The sequence below is a fragment of the Diabrotica undecimpunctata genome, chromosome 11 (assembly GCF_040954645.1).
Source record: "Diabrotica undecimpunctata isolate CICGRU chromosome 11, icDiaUnde3, whole genome shotgun sequence".
Classification (NCBI taxonomy): domain Eukaryota; kingdom Metazoa; phylum Arthropoda; class Insecta; order Coleoptera; family Chrysomelidae; genus Diabrotica; species Diabrotica undecimpunctata.
The window spans coordinates 4,699,355-4,721,881 of NC_092813.1; the positions used below are offsets into that span (position 1 = coordinate 4,699,355).

The 22,527-nt window shown below is 32.3% G+C and overlaps 1 long non-coding RNA gene across 1 annotated transcript in view; it reads right to left on the minus strand.

The window, feature by feature from the left end:
• LOC140452901 (uncharacterized) overlaps positions 1-22,527 on the minus strand; it is a 161,870-nt gene that overhangs the window by 42,723 nt on the left and 96,620 nt on the right. Inside the window, exon 3 of the long non-coding RNA XR_011952239.1 lies at positions 9,088-9,142. This is a non-coding gene — a long non-coding RNA (uncharacterized lncRNA). The remainder of the gene's footprint in view (positions 1-9,087; positions 9,143-22,527) is intronic.

Below are 22,527 nucleotides of genomic sequence, written 5' to 3' on the forward strand. Positions count from 1 at the left end.
GAATGCAGAGACATCATAAAAGAGGCAGCTAAAGAAGTATTAGGCATAAAAGGTAGAGAAAGAAAAACAAGAACGAATGACTGGTTTGACGAAGAATGTCAGATCATCACAGACAAAAAAAAACAGAGCATATTTACTGATGCAACAGGGGCACAGAACCCGACAAGCAGAGGAAGAATATAAACGACTACGCAAAGAAGAAAAGAAAACTCACCGAAGAAAAAAGAGAGATAATATGAACAAAGAACTTCAAGAACTACAAGAACTAAGTAAATTAACAGAGACAAGAAAATTTTATCAGAGACTAAACAAAAGCAGAAAAGACTTCAAACCGAGAACAATGATGTGTAGAGATAAGAAAGGTAATATATTGACAGAACAGCAAGAGATACTAAGTAGATGAGCAGAACATTTTACGAAAAAGTTTGAAGGAGATCGGAGAGAGACGACCCCTGACGTACCATTAGACCAAGCAGACAACAGAGAAAAGACTCCACCAACAATAGCCGAGATTAGAGCAGCATTAGAAAAATTAAAGAACAATAAAGCACCGGGATCGGACCAAATAGCATCGGAGTTACTAAAGGAAGGAGGAGACGCACTACAAAAAACAATACATGAATTGATAACAAAGATATGGTCGAATAAACAGCTACCAACGGAGTGGAATAGCGGTATTATTGTACCATTACATAAAAAAGGGAAATCAGTTAGAATGTGGAAACTACCGTGGAATCACGCTGCTGAATGCAGCATATAAAATAATGTCCAATGTCATTTATGAAAGACTTAGACCACACGCTGAAAAAATAGTTGGCAAATACCAAAGTGGCTTCTGTATACAGAAGTCAACAATAGACCAGATATTTGTTCTGTGACAGATCCTCGAAAAAACAAGTAAATATAACATCGACACACATCATCTCTTCATAGACTTTGAAAGCGCATATGACAATATAAACCGAGAATTCTTAATAAAAGCAATGAAAGAATTTAATATACCAACACAACTAATAGAACTGATAAAAGAATCTCTAAAAGTAGAAAGTAGAATCCGGATACAAAATGAATTAACGGAAACAATAGATGTGAAAAAGGGACTACGCCAGGGAGACGCTCTATCATGCATCTTGTTCAACATCGTACTTGAGAAAATACTGAGGGACACAACAGTCAATACACGAGGAACAATCATTAATAAAAACGTGCAAATACTAGCATTTGCAGATGATGTTGACATAATCGCAAGATCAAGAAGAGAAATGATAGAGGCATACAACCAAATAGAACGAGCTGCACAAAATAGTGGTCTTAAAATCAATCAGACCAAAACAAAATATATGCAGGTAAGTAAAAACGCAGAATTAAGGCAGCCACAAAATATAACAATAGGAGAATACAACATAGAGGGGGTAAAAAACTTTATATACTTGGGATCCCTAGTCACGTCTGATAATAACGTTACGGAGGAAGTGAAGGGGCGAATATTTATTGCAAATAAATGTTGCCATGGCTTAATTAGACACCTAAGATCAGATAACGTCGCAAGAAAGACACAATGCCAAATATATAAAACCCTAATAAGACCGGTACTCACATTATGGCCCAGAAACCTGGACACTCACTAAAAGAGAGGAAACGTTGTTAGCCACCTTCGAAAGAAAAATCTTGCGACACATATATAAGCCACAAAAGAAAACGGAATATGGCGAAGACGATATAACTCTGAACTATACAAAATATACCAGGATCCGGATATTATAACATTCATTAAAATAGGACGGCTGCGTTGGATAGGACATGTAGAAAGAATGGAAGAAGGCGAAATACCAAACAAAATATTCAAACAGATGCCAGTAGGAAAAAGAACAAGAGGAAGACCGAAACTGAGATACTTAGAACAAATAGAAAATGATATAACAACCTTAAAAATAAAAAACTGGAGAAAAAAAGCACGAAACAGATCAAAATGGAGACGAATCCTGGAACAGGCCAAGACCCAAAAAGGGTTGACGAGCCAGTGATGATGATGAATGTGCAAGGAGGAGCCTTGATAGGTGATGAATAATATGGTATTACACCGTGGTTGTTGACGCCTTTTAAAAATCCAACCACACCTATTTAACAAAATTATAATACAATTCATGCGGAGGAACGTTGTGTCATTGGGCGCTGTTTTGCTCAGTTGAAAAGGCGTTTTCCAATGTTACAGTATACTTTTCGCCTAAAAACTGAAAACATTCCAAAACATATTGTAAGTGCATTTGTACTTCACAACATATCTAAATATCTGCAAGATTCGTACCATGATTTTGATCCAGTTCAATTTGTAGTGCAAGATGCAAATGAAGTGATACCTGAAGGAAATCAAGCACAAATTCGAAATCGAGGCACACAACGTAGAAATGAGGTTGCGAAGGCTCTATTTCATAATGTCAACTAACACATATATTATTATCATATGTACAGGGTCCAATAAAAATTCGTAACGAATATTTTGATTTCTGCTATATTAATATTAAACTAAATACAACATAATCACATATTTATTTAATATTTAGTTTATAACTTTGTTTTTATAAAAATTCATATTTACATACAACTTTTGTCACTGTACCATATCACGTTGAACTTTATGGTTGACTAATTGCTCACCAGCTTCAGCAAACTTTATCAATACATTCGCTGCTCGCTCCTGAGCTTTTGCCGAAGGCTGTTGAGCACGAGCACAAGAAATTTGAGCTTCAGCTGCTTGAATTTGTTTTCGTAAGCAGGTCTTCTGTAGTTCAATTAGCGATTCCTCCTTCGCACTAGGATATTATTATTTGGGAGCTCTGCCTGTTAGTTTCTAGCAACCAGAATTGGAGCTAAAATAAAAAGAACGTTTTCATCATTATTCTTTTGTGATTAAACCCCAATCTCCTCTGTTACACCGACCTGACAAGCAGCTTGTACCCTGTGCAAGACTGGATTTTCTCCAATGTTTCATAACTTATAGAATTTTCTTAGCCAGTCAGTTAGTACGATTTTTTTTACCAGTTTTTTTTACGTCAACAATTTTTTTAACCTTTGTTTTCATGTTGTTGAATTTCTTCATAATTTATTTTGAATCCGGTTTTTTTGATAATTTCATTAAAGGCAGCAGTTAATTTATTCAACGAAGCTTTCATTTTATGTTTAATTTTTGGGATCATTCTTTTATCTAATAAAATTAGATAATTTTCAAGAAGATTAACAAACAATACTTGTTCATTTTTGTTCTCGCCTAACTCTTTTGTCGCTTCGGAAACTGAACCACTTATTTTTACTCACTGCTCACTTTTATTCTAATAATAATTATTCACAAAACACAAGCATATAAAAAACCACATGAAAAACTTGTTCTAGTACGATTGGTGTGATGCGCACAAGGGCACTACGGCTCCCGCTACGTTTAGTAGTAGATTCTTCATGTCAGTAGCAAGTATTTCGGTTGTGTAGTACGTTCTTTTCAACAAAGCACCTCTTTTTATGTAAAAGAAAATGCTACAAACTAGATATTATTTGCTGAAGCAATAGCATCTACTACGTTTTATGCATTCCACCCAATATGTACTAATACATTAAAAAAATGTTCGGATTATCCCTGCATTTTAATTATCCGTTCCACCGCCCGGTTCCGTGAAGCACGGATAATCGGGGTTCTACTGTATACAGTGATGAGTGCCTTAACAACCGGCAAAATAACGCAAAAGATAGAAAACATAACACGTTGTGAAATAAAAAGAGATGGAAGTAGTAGAGGTGGGAAATTATCGATAGAAACCTCTAATTTACATTAAATTACATCAGAACTATCGATAGTTTCCCACCTTTAGACGTTAGCTTATGAGCTAGTTGACTTCAGTCATAATATTACAAGTATGACGTCGAATATTTACATTTTTTAAATTTCGCATAAAGTAAAAACTGATTGAAGGCAATAAAGCAAATGTAAGTAAACAGTTTAATTAGTAGTTATTTGATAATTAATTCGGTGTTGACGAATACAGAATAATAAGCTATGATAATTCTGTATTGAGAAGGGTGTGTGCGACGTCTTAAATCATAGTTTATTATTGATCAGTACTTTAATTTTGGATAAAAAAATACTCCTACTTAAACTGTTTTTATTTACATGACGTGATACGTATTACTATGACTGAAGTCAACCAGCTCATAAGCTAACGTCTAAAGGTGGGAAGTTTTCGATAAATCTAATGTAATGTAAAGTAAATTATAGGTTAATATCGATAATTTCTCACCTCTACTACTTTCATCTCTTTTTATTTCACAACGTATTATGTTCTCTATCTTTTGCGTTATTTTGCCGGTTCTTAAGGCACTCATCCATGTATATAAAGTACTAAGGTATTATTGACTGACACATTATGTAAACTAAAGTTTTATTTTGAGGTTGCAGTCAGTATTAGGGTAAGATAAGTAAAACTCTTTGCTCTTTAATCAAGCTTTCGCAAAATTTATTCGCTTCTTCAGGATATGCTAATATATGGTTATAGTTCTTTTATCAGTATATACAATGAAATTGGAATTAAAAACATTGTATAAAACTAGCACAAAAACTTACAACATGAGGTTAATCCATTAAATTTTGAAATTCACAAAACATTAAACTTATCTTATTTAAAGTATATATATATATATATATATATATATATATATATATATATATATATATATATATATATATATATATATATATATATATATATATATACATCCTACTATCATTTTCGCATCGATACATTATGCTTTTACCATCAATTTAGCATCGTCTTGCAAAGTAGCATCTGTATATCGACGCTACTTTACAAGACCTTAATAACTTTTTTCCTGTACTTGTTACAAGAATTTTAACCATCTCATTGATTAGAGTTTTGATACCGTGTTGGTATATTAAAATATCCGCTTTCTCTTTTTATCCCTTACTGAGTTATATAAGTTTATTCCAGAAAATGTTTGAGTCTAAAATGATGGTACAGTGAAAATATTATATATATTTAGTTCAGGGTTTTACCGTTTACTCGCTGCCATTATATACATGAAAATGTATATCCCACTTTCATTATCAATCATTTTCGCATCAGAAATTTGGCATCGTTGTTGAATATAATATTACCCACAACGAAATAGTAAATTTAAGAAGATATATATTTTTTTCATCCACAAATCATTCTGGCATCATGTTTGGTTAAAAGTAACGGGTTATGATATATTGCAACTACCTATTGTATCTTCGCTCCAATTTGTCCAGTCGCGACGTACAGCGCCTCAAATGATAGGGTTTAACCAATACAATACAATAAGACAAAAAAATCAAATATAGTAGCATGTCAAAAAGGCCTTAATTATATATCTTCGTTTCTATAAGTCTAATCGGGACGTACAGTATCTCAAACGACAGGATTTAACTAATTGAAAACGATGAAATAAAAAAATTAAATACAGCAACATGTTAAAAGGGCTGTAGTCACGTATCTTCGGTCCTATTAGTGCAATCGTGACGTGTAGTACCTCTAATGATAGGATTTAACAAATAAAATACAATGAGGTATAAAAATTAAATAAAGTAGCATGTCAAAATGGCCTTAGTTATGTATCTTCGGTCCTATTAGTCCAATCGTGACGTACGATACCTCAAATGGTAGCACTTAACCAATAGAATACAATGACATAGAAATCAAATACAGCATCACGGCAAAAGGGCCTTAGTTACGTGTCTTCGTTTTTAGTGGCCCAATCGTGACGTACAGTACCTGAAATGATAGGATTTAACCAATCGAATACAATAGGATAGAAAAATAAAATACATTAGCTTGTCAAAAGGGCCTTAGTTATGTATCTGCGGTCCTATTAGTCCAATCGTGACGTTTCGTACCTCAAATGATAGAATTTAACTAATAGAATACAATGAGATATAAAAATAAATAGAGTAGCCTGGCAAAAGGGCCTTAGTTGTGTATCTTCGATCCTATTAGTCCAATCGTGACGTATAGTACCTCAAATGGTACCATTTAACCAATAGAATACTACGACGTAGAAATCAAATACATCAACACGTCAAAAGGACCTTAGGTATATATCTTTGCTCCTATATATGTTATGTCAAAAGAGCCTTAGTTGCGTATCTCCGGTCCTATAGGTCTAATAATGACATATGGAGCCTAAAATGATAGGATTTAACGGAGATAATAAGATGGTGGAGAGAAATTAAACATGGCGGCATCTAGTAACACCTTAAACTGGCAGCAATAAAACGAATTAACGCACAGAGGTGTGTGGCATATTACGTGACAGGATTTAGCGAATACCATACGATTACGTCGTACATCTCTTTGCATACGTCCACTTTTAGTTAACTACTTACTATGTATTCAGTACTTTGCTTAACGGTGTTGAGGCATGGACTCTTAAACAGAAGAATGTTAAAAATCTTGAAAGCTTTGAGATGTGGTGCTACCGCCGTATACTAAAAATAAGTTGGGTGGATAAAATTACAAATAAAGAGGTAATACGCAGAATAAATAACGATCCAGAAGTTATACTGAATATAGAAAAGAGAAAACTTGAATACTTTGGCCACCTGATGAGAGGATAAAAGTACACATTCCTACAAAATATAATGCAAGGAAAAATCCAAGGACGCAGAAATCCAGGCCATAGAAGAATATCCTGGATGAGAAATTTAAGAGAGTGGTTTGGCTGTACCACTAACGAATTATTAAAACAGCAGTAAATAAAATTAGAATCGCCCTAATGATATCCAATCTCCGATAGGAGATGCACTCAAAGAAGAAGATACGATAAACTCGAAAAATTTCCAACGTTCACTATTAGACATATGCCTTCCGTTCACTGCACACATTTACTGCTCCTTGACGCTGTGACGAGAATGAGATAGGATTTAACAAATATAATGACAGAAAACTAAACAAGACAGTACGTCAAACGTGGAATGCGTCGTAGAACGTGAAATATTAGCGTAAAATTATATGATGGCCATAGACGGTTCTTTAATACCCAGCAAATGACTCGCGTTGTAAAATTACATAGGCGGGATCTGTGCGAGTAAAAGTCGATCATTTGTTTTATAACCCAAAGGGGACCATAAAATATTCGACGTTAAAATGTGACATAATGTAACGGTATGACAAATCTTCTTTCTCCCGCACGGGTGCATGCCTGTGTACCTATACAAGGGGACCAGTGCATAACCTTTAAGTTGATCGTAATACATAACTGCAACAAGTATGTTGACGACTTAGGTTAGTATATACAGTGCATTCCGTATGTTTTTTAAACATGATTAGGAAATTGTTGACTGGAAGCTATTAAAGAAGTTCTTAAAATTTTTGCGGGTCACCTTCTTTTCTGTAAATGGAGTGAATATTGCTATCCATTTAATTTTTTTCCTGAGTTGAATAATTCCTGCTGGTATTTGGTCTAAGCTTATTTCTTTTCCCCATTCAAGCTGTTTCATAGCTAATTCTACTTCCTCTTTATAGTGCCCTGTTCACCTGTTTTGGTAATTTCGGACTATTTCATCTCTTATAACATAAAACAGTTGTTTCAGATATCTTTATCGCGTTTCCTTTTTTTATGGATGAATATGCTGCCGTTTTCATCTTCTACTATTTCATATGGAGCTACACGATTAACAATTCCAAATCAAGAAAACACAAATAACACTCCGAATTATATTATACAACTAATAGTCGAAAAATAAAGAGCAAGAGGTAAATGACCAAGAAGCCGAAATCTTAATGACGAACACAAATATAATCGACTAATCAGACAATTAAGATCAGCGCTACATGATGCACGCAATGTCACATTTGAACACTACATTAGTACATTGTCTAAAGAAGATCATTCAGTATGGATAGCAACAAAAACACTTAAAGAGACCTGAACAACACAACCCACCAATTAAGAAAGATGACGTTAGTTGAGGAAGATCAGATCAGGAAAAAATGTCAACATTTTCAAAATACCAGATAATAATATTCAAGCAATAGAACACTGAAAGACCAGTTTTAATCCTTGCAACATTTAAACATCATAGTTGTACCATCTCAGGCAAAGCGATGTAAATAATACAAAGAAAAGAAAGTGTACAAGATGTTGCAAAATTTTAAGAAGAAGCATGACTAGTAGAAAGGCCGATAGAAAAGTTAAAAAAGTTAAAACATACTCTGAAGAATGTGATGGCAAAACTGCAATATGTCTAGTGTGCTTCAATGAAGCACATTAAAAAACAATTTTTCTTATACAGGAACTATTATTGAGTAAAAACATATTGTGCCTCAAGTGGCCTTATAGTATTGGAAGTCGTAAGTTGACAGTTTCTAGTAGAACGCTGTTATTGTTAATTACCTCCGTAAAAGTGAGTTATAGTATTTATAAAAAAAAAATGGATGTAAATAATATGCCTTCGACATCTAAAAAAGCTAGATGTGAAGATAAACGTAGATTAAGTACTATTTAAATGGGAATAAGCCACAATTAAAAGTTAAAGTACGTTTATTGACGTTTCAATTTCCACTTCGGAAATCGTTCTCAAATTACAAACATTAGTTTATAAATACTAATGTTTGTATTTTGCGATATCGACGCGGTTCAACCCGGAAGACTGGTGAGTTTAATATTAATTTTTGTAATAATATTAATCTTAGCTCTAAGTTTATATATATATATATATATATATATATATATATATATATATATATATATATATATATATATATATATATATATATACAAACAACACAGTTTATTAGGGCTGCAGTCAGTAGGTTTGGCCGGGATGTTATAGAAACACTCTTTTGACTTTTGGTCGAGCTTTCGGAATTCTTTTATTCCTTCTTCAAGACACTGTAAATATTAACTTGGAAAATAATCAGTACAGGAGCAATATAAATATTTTATTATTCCATCTTCTATGCATATTTTATTTTTTTTTATTTTTGCGAGCTATGCGGACACTTACATATGTATTGAACTATTTAGAAAGAAAAACTTACAAACGATAAATATAAGTTCACTTACCTCTCTGAAGAACTAATGTCAGCTGAGTACGTCATCTTTTTGAAGATTGTTTTTTCTGTGAAAAATGAACCAATTTAATTATATTGTGTAAAACCAGGAAAGGGCAGAATAAACAAATGCTCTATGAACATAGTAGTAATAGGACTGAAAAGCGGCTCTTTAACTATTATTGAAATATATATCGTGTTTTTTGTTTTCAATAGAAAGAGAAAACAAAAAAGCTAGTTAAATATTATGGTTTTAATTGTCCCTCAGAATACATGGTCAAATTTTGGTTCCATGAATTTCTTAGTATATCTAAATTGGAGGAACCAAGTACTGGACGGCCTTCCGATGCAGTTACACAGGAAAATATGAATAATATCGACGAAACGGTTTTACCTGATCGTAACGAAAAGTTGTGTCAATTGGTAGAGGCTACAAGAATGACTTGTCATATCTTGAATGAACAAAGTTTTGAATATGCAAAAATGATCCTGCCGATGGATGCCTCGTTTACTGACCATTGACCAAAAACATGATCATGTCATTACTTCTCAGCAGCGTTTTGACCTTATGATGGACAATACCTCGGACATTTGGCGTCGATTAATAAAACTTTTAATAAAACTTGGATCCACAACTATAAACCAGAGAACATAATGAACGCACGGTAGTGGACTGATGCTGACAAAAGTACTCCGAAGCGGCCAAAACTTGCTTAATATGTCAGAAGGTTTGTATTGCAAAGAAATAATTTTAATTTGCTATCTTAAAAAAGGTAATACTATAAACAACGAATATTATTATGCATTATTAGCCAATCTGAAGCAAAATCTCTGTGAAAAACTGCCTCATATTCAAAAGAAAAAGTGTTATTTCTCCGTCCCTGCTGATTAGAATGTTTTCTCAAATCTGAAGAGATGGCTCGTAAAGAAAAATTTTAACTCTAACGAAGAGATAATTGGCAAAAAACGCTTATTTTGCACAGCTTCCACAATCGTATTATTAGGACTACAAGAAGAGGAAAAATTACTGGAATTGTTATATTGATCTAAAAGGAGAATCTATCAAATACAATAAAAGTATTTTCTGGATAAACATGTATTTCATTTGCAGGAGGTTACTTATCAGATTACCTAGTATTTAGGTTTATGTTCCAGTTCAAAGTTCAGTAATATCTGGTTAGATTCAAGGTTGATTACAAAATGCCCCTTCATATATTTAAAACGATTGCTCTTTAATCGCGATGAAACACCAAAGTTTTTTCAAGGAGGGTTTCCTGACCAAAAAACTTTCGAGAATAGTAGAATTGTAGCTCAGTGTACCTTTTTAGAGCGTCTCCAAATAAAGTACGGATAGCTACGGTGACAATAAACCTGCCATAGGAAAACTAACTACAAGAAGAAATATGGAGTTAAGTAGGGATGTATAATGTCTTCTATTTTATTTATATTAATATACCATTGAAAAAAATCTTAACTTCCTTATTTTAAACGTAATTGTTTCAGTTATATTTGTAAAGTAATTATTGCAAAGAAAAATTTATGCAAAATTACTTATCTTCATTAATAAAATAAGTTATAACAATTCAATAATACAAATTTTACTAAAAAGTTGCGACTTAATGTGTTTATGAGAGATTTCAACAAAATTAAACTACAAACTTTGAAAATCTGGCTAATCAAAGTTATAGAACAACTCAAAATGAACATTCTAGTCGTAAGCTTTGGTAAACGTTTTTATGTTAATTTTTGACTAAGATATGAAACATTTAATAACGCGCACGTTCGCCTCGCAACTGTACGCCTAAATCAATTTTTAGTATCTCGGTCAAAAATTAACACAGAAACATTTACCAAAGCTTAAAATGTTTGTCCAAACCAAACTGCTAACGTTTGCGGCTCAATTTTATTTAAGACTCATATAAACAAATTAGTTTACCAATTTTTAACGAAAATTTTAACTTTAAATTGCTATAACTTTTTTATTTATAATGATAAAATAATATGCATATCTGAATCTACACAGATTTTACGTATGTATTGGTTTTTATTTGCTGCGAGCTGACAGTGCGCCTCAGGGTGCATTATTAAAAATTCCATGTCTTGATCAAAAATTAATATAGAAACAGAATGACGGTATTAGATTTTTGTTTTGATAAAGTGCAGCAACAGCAAGTGTTTGTTTCGCAAATTTTAGGAAACACAGTGGTTAAGATTTGAATTCGGTTTCGCTAAGTAGAAATCGTTTGATTTCTCTTTTTGTTTTTAGATGGCGTAGCTACGTCTGTATATAGTTATTTTAATAACTATTTTCTAGGACGGGAAAGATTTTTGTTTTGGTTCAGAGCAGTGGCTATACCGTTCTGAAGAGACTTAAGGAGGTCGAAATACGTATCAACGGTTGTTGCTGCACTTTATCAAAACAAAAATCTAATACCGTCATTCTGTTTTGTTATTTACTTCGTTGGAAGTACGAGAAACTGAATTCACTACGAATTTTGACTAGGATGAACGGCTTGTGGGATGCAATTTTAGATTCCCTTGCCGATTAATTCATCCAGCTGTTTGTTTCGCAAATTTTAGGAAACACAGTGGTTAAGATTTGAATTCGGTTTCGCTAAGTAGAAATCGTTTGATTTCTCTTTTTGTTAATATAGAAACATTTATAAATGCTTAAAATGTGCGTTTTGTGTTATTCTACAACTTCCGTTAGCCAGATTTTCAAAGTTTATAACTTAATTTTGCAGTTCCGTCTAAGTTTTTAACGAGAGTAGACGTATTTACGAGCAGTGTTGTAGTGGTGACGACAAAGTATATTTTGTGAAATGGAAGTGAGAAATGAGATAGGTGATCCTGGTGGAACAACTGTATCTGGTGAGTCGTTCCCAATAATAGACGATTATAAAAATGATAACGATCCGAGTCTTATAAAAAAACATTACGACAAAAACATTTGATATAACTTGTGTGACACTGGCCTATCGATAGAAATATCGGTAAATTACATCCGATAAGAGTTGGTCATTATTTACATCTAAATAATTTTAAAAATAATATTTCTGGAATTAAATCTATTGGCAGGAATAAAATTAAGGTAATTATAAATAATGCTTCATCTGCTAATAACATTGTAAGTGGCGACTTTTTAGAAGCCAACAATTGCTTATATCCCACAGTTTTTTGTGGAACGTCGAGGTACAATACATTCATTTGATACAGGGATTACCGAAACATATCTACTACAGAAACAAATAAAACTAAAGTAGTCTAGTACCTAGACAATTTGCATATATAACATTCATCGGAGCTTCTTTACCAAAAGAAGTCATAATTAATAGCTGCATTTTCCAGTGGAACCGCACATATATCCTGTTATACAGTGTGAGAAATGCTTGAGATATGGACATATGACACAACAATGTAATGGGAAAGAGCGTTGTAAAAACTATGGTGAAAATCATAGCAATAAGGACTGCTCTGTGGGAACTAAATGTTTACATTGTGGTCAGCAACATTCGGCACTATCAAAAGAATGCTCAGAATATATTAAACAATATTAAGGAAATTATGACAACAAAAAATATCTCGTTTCAGGAAGTTAAACAAGTTCAAAGTAATTCAAATTATTATTCAAACATATTAACTAATAATAGATTCTCGTTACTAGCTAATGATTCTAATAGTTTTCCTCCGTTACCTTCCAAAAATGTTAATTTACCTTCAGTGTGCAGTATCTCTAAGCCGAGAGTTGTGAGAAGAAATTCCACATCAAGTAACAGTTCTGAATCATTTAAAACAGGAAAACTGAATAAGAGCGATCATATTGATAATGAAAGGGTTGAGAATAGTACAGCCAGTTCATCAATCTTACCAAATCCTTACAGGGATGAGTTCATGAGACATAAAAAAAATAATTGAAGGTATTACTAATATAATATTCAGCTTTTTATCTGATGTTTTTAATTATAAAGATAATATATACAATGATCAAAATTTAATTAAAAAACACATTTCAAATATATTGGAAAATTTATCCACATCTAGTTGATCATAACAGTTCAAATAATTTAAATTTAATTCAATGGAATAGTCGTTCTACTGTATCTAATGAGCATGCAGTTTTAACTGAAACTGAAACATGTTATAAGACGAAACACAGTATTGTTTATAAGGAATACCAAATTATTAGAAAAGATCGTCAAGGTCGTAGATTTGGAGGTGTAGCTATATTTTTAGGTCTACGGATAAAAAATAAGTATAAGATATTGGATGTTATAAATGTTTGAACATTGGAAATGTGTGGTGTAAAAATTGATTTTAATCGCAGAATAATTAATATAGTCTCATTATATAAACCTGACACGAATATAAGCACCTGAGAATGGGAACGGCTTTTTAATTGGTGTTCCTCACTCGAAGGAGAGACGGTACTAGGAGGTGACTTCAACGCCCATCATGCGGTATGGGGTTCTCCAAAGACTGATATTGATGGCAATAGAATAATTGATGCATTAACTGATATATGGACTTAATATTTCTAAATGATGGTTCAGCGACTAAAATTACTCCTACATACTCTGCAAAATCAGCTGTAGAATTAACGCTAATAACTCCTCGATTAATTATACTAGCTCATTGACAAACATTGAATAGAACTCTTGGATCTGATCATTATATTATTTCCATTAAGTTGAATATTGATGTACCTCTTTTGTTGTCTATCCAACAAGGAAACGGAAATTAGAGAAGGCCAACTGGGAATTGTTTCAGAGCACTCTTAAAATGGAACTGAAGGATGGTGCATACTCTGAAAACTGTAATGAAATGACATATAATCTGAATAGAGCAATTAATACAAGCAGCGAAGCTTCTATCCCCAAAAACGTAACATTTAGTCCTAAACATAGACAAAAATCAATTTGGTGAAATGATGAATGTAATACACAGCTACAGCTTAAGAAGAATGCTATTAAAAAATACAAAACCGCATCTACACTGAATAAATTTCTTGAATATAAAAAGATAGAAGCTACAACTAAAAAATGTTTAAACGCAAAGCCAAAACAACATGGACTAAATTTTGCTCCAGTCTTAACTCTAGTTGCCCATCAACTAAAATATAGAAGATGGCTAACAAATTAAACAACAAAAACACAAACATCAAACATGCTCCTTCCGCAGTTGCAGAAGCTATTCTTTAGAAGTTATGTCCACCATTTGTTGACAAACATATACCTTACATGGGTTTACATTCAGAAGAACATTATTTATTAAAAGAAATATCATCTTTCGAACTGGAATATGCTATCAAGATATCCAAAAACACAGCTCCAGGTCCAGATCAGATTTCTTATATTATGCTATAAAAAATGGATGTAATGGCTAAAAGACTACTACTACATATTTATAATTGTATTTTGCAAACTGGAATACCTCCTTACAAATTGATTGATTGCTTTGTTATATTAATTCTAAAACCGGGAAAAGACAAAGATAATCAGGAATCATATAGACCAATAACACTATTGTCATGCATTTTTAAAACATTTGAAAGAATTCTAAAATTGAGAATGGAAATTTGGTTAAGGCATAATATTCTACCAGCAACACAATATGGATATAAACATGGCTATGGAACCACGGACTACAGATGTTTAAATTGGTTTTTCTAATTCCATGACAACATATGTTCTACCAGCAACACAATATGCATATAAACATGGCTATGGAACCACGGACTACAGATGTTTAAATTGGTTTTTCTAATTCCATGACAACATATGTATTGTTTATTGACATAAAAAGTGCATATGACAATATTGATTTAGATATACTCTGTGATAAATTTGTGTTTCTTGACATTCCAAAATCGAGAATTTTGGGTCGGCCGTAGTATTTTTTTCAAGAAGACACCCTAATAAAGATCACGCTGTAACCTTACATGGCAATAATATTCCAATTATTTCGGAATTTAGATATCTTGGTGTCGTATTTGACAGAAAATTGCTTTGGACTTAACATATTAATTATAAAATTGGTCGCTGCGAAAAAGGTATTAATTTTCTTAAAATAGTGTGTAAAAGATCGTGGGGTGCAGATCAAAACATTGCATTGAATTTTTATCGAGCCTATATAAGATCTATTATAGATTACTGCTGGTTGATATATGGGTCAGCTAGCATAATCAATTTACGTAAACTTGACACAATCCAATTTCAAGCTCTAAGAATATTGTTAGAATTAATGAAAAGCACTCCAAATGAAGCCACCCTAGTTCTAGCATCTAAAAACCTACCCTCATTGCGCAGAGAATATCCGGTAAGCAAATATTTCCTAAATAAATATTATCGTCGCACTTATAATGCAAAAATAATTAATGAATTAAATACAGCTGATTTAACATCCACATACTTCATTAAATAAAAAAACTTCAACACTTTCAAGAGCAATTATAACTTGCAACGAACTCAAGTTAATAAATTCCCCTTTTAATCTTATCTGGAAATCGTTGGATATACCACATCCAACAAGTGTTCTAGCTACAAATATTATTATTCCTAAATACCAAAACGAATTTTGTTACACTACCCACACAGCAATCTTAAGTGGTTATTTAGAACATGTTGTGATCTATATAGATGGGTCAAAATCACCAACATGTAAAACCAGTGCTCACTTTGTACCAAAAATGAAGATAAAAAGATCATTTATTTTAAATAATCAATCCAGCATCTTTTCTGCTGAAGCATGTGCTATATAAAAATCCCTTGAATTGTGCTGTGAAAACCAGTGGAACAAAATTGTCATATGCAGTGATTCACTGTCAGTATTACACAACTTACAAAACTTTAAATTCACAATCATTAGCATAATATTCATATTAGAAATTTTTCAACAGCAACTAAAACTATCAGATCCATATGGTGTTACATTTGTTTAAGGGACACTCAGATATTTTAGGCAATACTATTGCTGATTCTATAGCTAAAAATCGATTACAGCACCCACATAATATGGTGATAGAAGAATTCAACATATGTGACCTACTTGCCTATATCAAACAACATATTAAATTTAAATGGGACAGACGATGGATTCAGTTTGGTGAAAGCACAGTCACTAATTTATACAAATTACAACCAACAGTAGCTGTAAAACAATTTCTTTAACAACAAAGATGTTACACTAAGCAGAAACAGAGGGTCAACTGTCTTAAGATTAAAAGTAGATCATGGATGTTTTCCGAAACATCTACACAAATCAGGAGTTCTCCCAACAGACCGATGTAAGTGTGGAACTAGTATACCTGATTTAAATCACATAATTTTGAACTGCTCACTACATCGTAATACAAGCACGTGGCTGCTAAAAAAATTGATACAAGAGGGTTTAAGTACACCATTAAACGTAAATCTTCTATTAAGTGACGACAATATAAAAATTTATAAAATCATTATGTACGAGTGTAAAATTGATCGTATGCATGAATATTTCCTTTGTATGTTTATTATACAGGGTGAATCACGACTAACGAAACGGAAGATTACAGCAAAACGGTAAAAGATTTTGAAAACATTTTAAATGTATAGTATGTAGGTTGATAAAGGCTACATTTTAAAATTATTCTGAAATATACAGGGTGTCACAATAAAGCGCTGCGTTTCAAAGTTATATATTTTTTTATAGAACACCCTGTATTTTATTTGATTTTCCAATTGTCTGCAAAAATAAGATATACTTTCATAAGACTTCCTTATACTATGTACACAGTGTTCTGAGTTATGTCGAATTTTCTTAAAATGTAAAACTTTAAACGACGACTCACTCTTAATTTACTTAAGCAATTCTAATACAATTACTCATACATCTAAATAGCTGGATATTGGTCGAATTTATTTCATGATTAATTATTAAACATTTATTTACAGGGTGTTCAAAATTTGTAGTTTCATTATTGGATTATTTAATGTGTAATATAAGGCTTATTTTAAATGGGACACCATTTAAAACGAATTTATTAACGAATTATTAAATTAAAAAAGTTTTCCTCTTTCAAATGATATACGGATGTCCTATAATTAGGACTGATATTTTTGCAGTAATTTAAAATTTTGTTAAACGAAAATCGATTTCAAATATTTATAATTGTTACTTTCGATTTTTTAACCCATCATATTGACATATTGTTATAAACGAAACCAGTGTAGTTGTAAATACATTTTTTGTAAATAATTAAAATTTGTATGTCTTTGGATTTGTATTCGTTGGGAATAGGATAATTAGTATAAAAATATGATGAAAAGAAAATAGAGAGAAAAAAATTGTAGAAAATCTGATGTTTTTTAGATTTTATACGATTCATCGAGTGAAAGGCAACTGCGCATAGGTTACAGTTTTCAAAAACGACGTACATATTAACGTTATGTTTAATTTTTTGTATTATTTTAAGTATTAAAATAAGTTTAATGTTTAAATAGAAATAAAACTGTAAAATATATTTATTTCTTTGAAGTCATAAAAATAGATGTACCTATAACTTCTTACGTGCTTACGAGCACACACTATTTTTTTGAAAATAATTAAATACATAACGAAACAGAAAGAATTTTAATAAAACAAATAATACAAAATAATACAAAACGAATAATGAACTTAAATAATACAAAATAATCTAAAACTTACTATAAGTAAAAAATGTTCAGGTATGTAACAGACGTTCAAAATGCTTGCCATCTTGTGCAATACAACAAGCGATACTATATTCGAATGATTTATTTACATTATTTAACATAGTTAATGAAGCAAACGCGTTTGTAATTCTTAATTTCATGTCATCTCTACAATATTTTTAATAAAATCCATCCCTTTTAAAAAAATCCATCTTGGTTAGTCCTGGTGACCGAGGGGGCCAATTATATGAACCACCTCTACTTATTCATCTGTTTGTAAATTTTGTTGGTAGTTCCTAACATCACGTGAGAAATGAGCAGGAGGTCCGTCCAACTGGAGCCACATTTTTGTTCGTAGGCTAAGTGGAAGGTTCTCAAGCAGTATCTAAAAATCTTGTTTTAAAAAATTTAAGAAATCTGTCCAATTGAGATGTCCGTCAGAAAAATACGGGCCAATAACGTACTCGCTCATAATGCCGCCCCAAACATTAACACTCCATCGGTGTTGGCGATCAAAAGTACGAAATAAATGTTTATTTTCTGTGTCATAATAATGAAAATTATGTCTATTTACTAGACCATTATTATGAAAAGTCGATTCGTCTGTAAATAATACATTTTAAAAAAAAATCAGGATCTTCTCCAACTTTATCTAAAGTCCATAAACAAAAATTTAAACGGTTACCATAATCTTGTTCTGTCAAATGCTGGTGAAGTTGAATGTAATAGGGATGAAAGTGGTTGGTCTTCAGTATTCTACATACACTAGTTTGACTAATTTCTAATTCACCCAAAATTTTTCTTGTACTAATATTTGGGTTTTCCGTAACAAAAAGCAGGACATTAAGTTTGAACTTTGTCACCAATAACTGGTTTATTTTTATTTACCTTTTCGTATACAACATTACCAGTAGCACCGAATCTATTAAGCAATCTCTCAAAAACTTCCTTTTGTGGGTGTCTTCTATCAGGATACTTTTGAGCATAAACTTTGGAAACTAAGAGACAATTTTCCAATCATTCTCCAATGCAAAGTACCATGTCGACTCTTTCATGGATAGCGTAATTCTTTATTTTTAGGAACAATGAAAGTTAAATATTACACACGAATGTTTATATTTTGACAATTACCAGACCGTAATGTCAGAAAATGATAATGTCATACAATAACATTAACTAACTATATCTTTTGTTTTAAAATCAATATGTATACCGATGAAGAGTTTAAATCATTGTAAATTACGCAAAAATTATGAGACTTAAGTATAGGACATCTTTATACCATTCAAAAGTGGAATTTTTTTAAGTATTACAATTAATTAATATCCATGGTGTTTCATTTAAAATAAGCCTCATATTAGATAAATATTGAATAATCCAAAATTGAAACTAAATTTTTAACACCCTGTAAATAAATATTTAATAATCAATCATCATCATCAACTAGCCTCTGACGTCCACTGCTGAACACAGGCCTCTTGCATGCTTTTCCACTTAGTCCGAGTTTGCGCCATCTGAATCCAATTTGTAGTCACTCTTTTTATGTCATCTGCCATCTCGTTGGGGGTCGACCTCTATTTCTGTTAGCTTGTATTCGGGGTCTCCATTCCAAAATTCTTTTTGTCCACCGGTCATCAACTGATCTTGCTACATGACCTGCCCAGTTCCAGTTTAGTGTTGTTATCCTTTCAATAACGTCAGCTACTTCTGATCTTTTGCGTATAGTAGCATTGGGTATTCTATCACGTAGAGAAATCGCTAAAATTATTCTCTCCATTGCCCTTTTCACAACTTGTAGTTTACTCATTGTTGTTTTTGTGAGTGGTAGGGTTTCTGCGCCGTAGGTCATCACTGGCAAAATACACTGATTAAATACTTTTCTTTTAGCTTTCTTTCAGCCCAAGCGAGGTTTATTCTTCTGTTCAGCTCGATTGTTTGATTGTCTCGACTTATTCTGATCTCATGGCCCAAGTATTTATAGGAGTCAACTGGCTCAATATCTTTGTCTTCTACTGAGATGTTTTTGTTGTAGACTAAATTTGTCATAAATTGTGTTTTTGAAAAATTTATTTTAAGACCAACTCTTTTTGTGGCAGTATGGAGTTCTTGGAGCATTATCTGTGCCTGATCAAAGCTGTCTGCAATAAGAACGATATCATCTGCAAATTTAGGGTTATTTAAAAATTTTCCATCTATATAGAAATGTTTCTTCAACGTTGAGTTTCCCAAAAAAAATCTTTATTTCGAAAATAAAAGTTACAATTTTGAGAAATACTACAAACTACTACATTTAATGATTGAAACATAATAATTACAATAATAATAAAAATATTGATTTCTTCCTATTTATAACGTCGTATATCGGAATCTGCTGATTATTAATAGTAAGGGAGCTTATGGCTACATTTCTCCTCCCTCCATTGGTTGGGACTTCGTCCTCGAAGTTTTGGTTACTTCGGCTATCAGCTCGTCTAATATCTGGATCTGGGCAGGATGCAATTTTTCTCCAAATAGGATTTTAGAAATTTGTTTTCTTTTCCTAATTAGGAAGATTATTAGGAAAGCTAAAATAGTTAAAAATATTATAACAGAAGTGGTGCTCAGTCCTATTGATAATCGGGGTAGTACTTCTATGGTATCTATTGGTTGAATTTGGCCATGTGTCTCTGGGATTGTTAATTTTTCAATTTTCATCTTATGGTTTGGTATTAATTTTTTTGGAACAATTTTTGGAATGGAAATGTCTTGAGACGTCTTTTTATTAAATTGGATGCCTTCAATCATTATGGGTACATCTGTCGTCAAGAGGCTGGTTGAATTAATTTCTATCTGCTGGATTCTCATTGGGTGAACTATTCCTAGCAATATGACTTTGCTGGTTTCTTGGAAAAAGTTCTCTGTGATTAATGTTTTTGTGCAATTATCTACATTGGTTATGTTACATTTGGATTGTACATAGTTAGAACAAACTATGTTATCGCCTTGTCCTATACAAGTGTAGAACCATTTATATAGTAGCTTGCAGGTGGCAGAATCATAACATGATCTTTGTTTGGAATGGGATAGGTTTTATAGGTAGTGTAAGGAATTTCATGGAGTATAGGGATTTTAATTATTATGAGCATTGTATTTGAAGTTACACAAACTAAAGTTTTTGTTGACTCTATAAGTTCATAAGGGTGTTCATTACTATTGGGAATTGAATTTCTGGGATAAATTTTAAGAAGGTTCTCTTTAAGGTCTATTATTTCCTTTAAAGTGAATAATTCTATATTAGAGATATTAAGTTCAGATAAAGTAATGGTTCTTATAAGTTTCATTAGAAATTCGTTTATATTTTGGAAATTTATTATCTCATTGTGTAGAATGATATAGCTGTCAAAATCAGCTGATAATTTGTTGAGTGCAGATAGGAGAATTGAATTATCAGAATTTAGTTTTTCTAAAAGTTTATCGAATCTCGTGTTAAGAGTTTCCATAAGATATTTAGTTATTAAATTTTTTTATGATTTCGTTTTGTTTATTTTCTAAAGAGATGATGTGTGATTTTAACAAGTCTAAGTCAGAGTCGTCTGGATTTCCAGTCACGTATTTGATGGCTGTACCTAGAAAATTAAAAAGTCCGCGTTTCTATTTTCGCGTAATCTTGTGTAGATCGTCTTTTGTTTGTTCTTGTATGTGGGTGTATTGGGAGTACAGTAGCGAGAGAGGTGCATTTTTGAAGTGATCTTTGAAATAGCTTGTCGGACTAGCGTCAATACTGTCGGATAATTTGTCTAGTGGAATGTGAAGAAAATGTCTGTGATAGTGGGAGATTTCTCTTGATTTGCCTATCTCTTCAGCATAGTAACCATTATTCGGAATCTCCTGAATACTGAGTGGATGGACCAGGGCGAGGATTGTCCTGTGAAAAATTTGGGTCTTGAGTAGGTTTGTCTACATGTTTTCGTATTCGTTTTACATATTTAAGGTGAGTGCTTGTAAAATTTTGTTTATCTGTTTTACCGATTATTTTTGTTTTGTCTTGTGTTTCTGGATGAATAGTGGAGAAAGGGGCTTGTAATTTGGACTTATGTTTTTACTTAGAAACATATAGGGATTTTGTAAGGTCTATTTCCGGAATATCTTCGGCATTTTCGTTTTGTCTATCTAAAAGTTGTTGTCTTTTTTGTTTTTGTTTATTATATAGTTCTGCAATAAAGGGTTGGAGTTCTTCTTTATGTCTTTGATTATATGTTTCGAATATCGGAAGATCAAAGTCGAAATGTATTTCTTCTGAATAGGGTCCGTACAGAATTGAGAAAGGGGAATAATCTGTGGAACTGTGGATTGATTGGTTGTAAATAAGAATGGCGTGTGTTAGAATGTCATCTAACGAATCATTTGGATTTTGGGCTTGTAAGGTCCTAAGTTTTTCAATAAGAGTTGAATGAAAGCGCTCTACTGGAGAGTTTGAGGAAGAATTGTTTACTGTTGTAAAATATATTTCGATTTTGTGGATATTTAGGAATTCTTTAATGACTGCGGATTTAAATTCGGTGCCGCTGTCGCATACAATCTTTTTTGGATAATTGTGGTGCGAAAAGTAGTGTCTTAATTTATTTAGTATAGAAATGGAAGTTTTGTCGGTGAGCTTATAGCATTGACCGTATTTGGAAAAAGAATCTATTATTGTGAGATACAGGTTTTTATTGCAGTGGAATAGATCGATATGTAATATATCAAAAGGTTTTTGACCTAACAACGGTCCTAATTGGGGAAGTTTATAAGGACGTCGTTCGTATTTA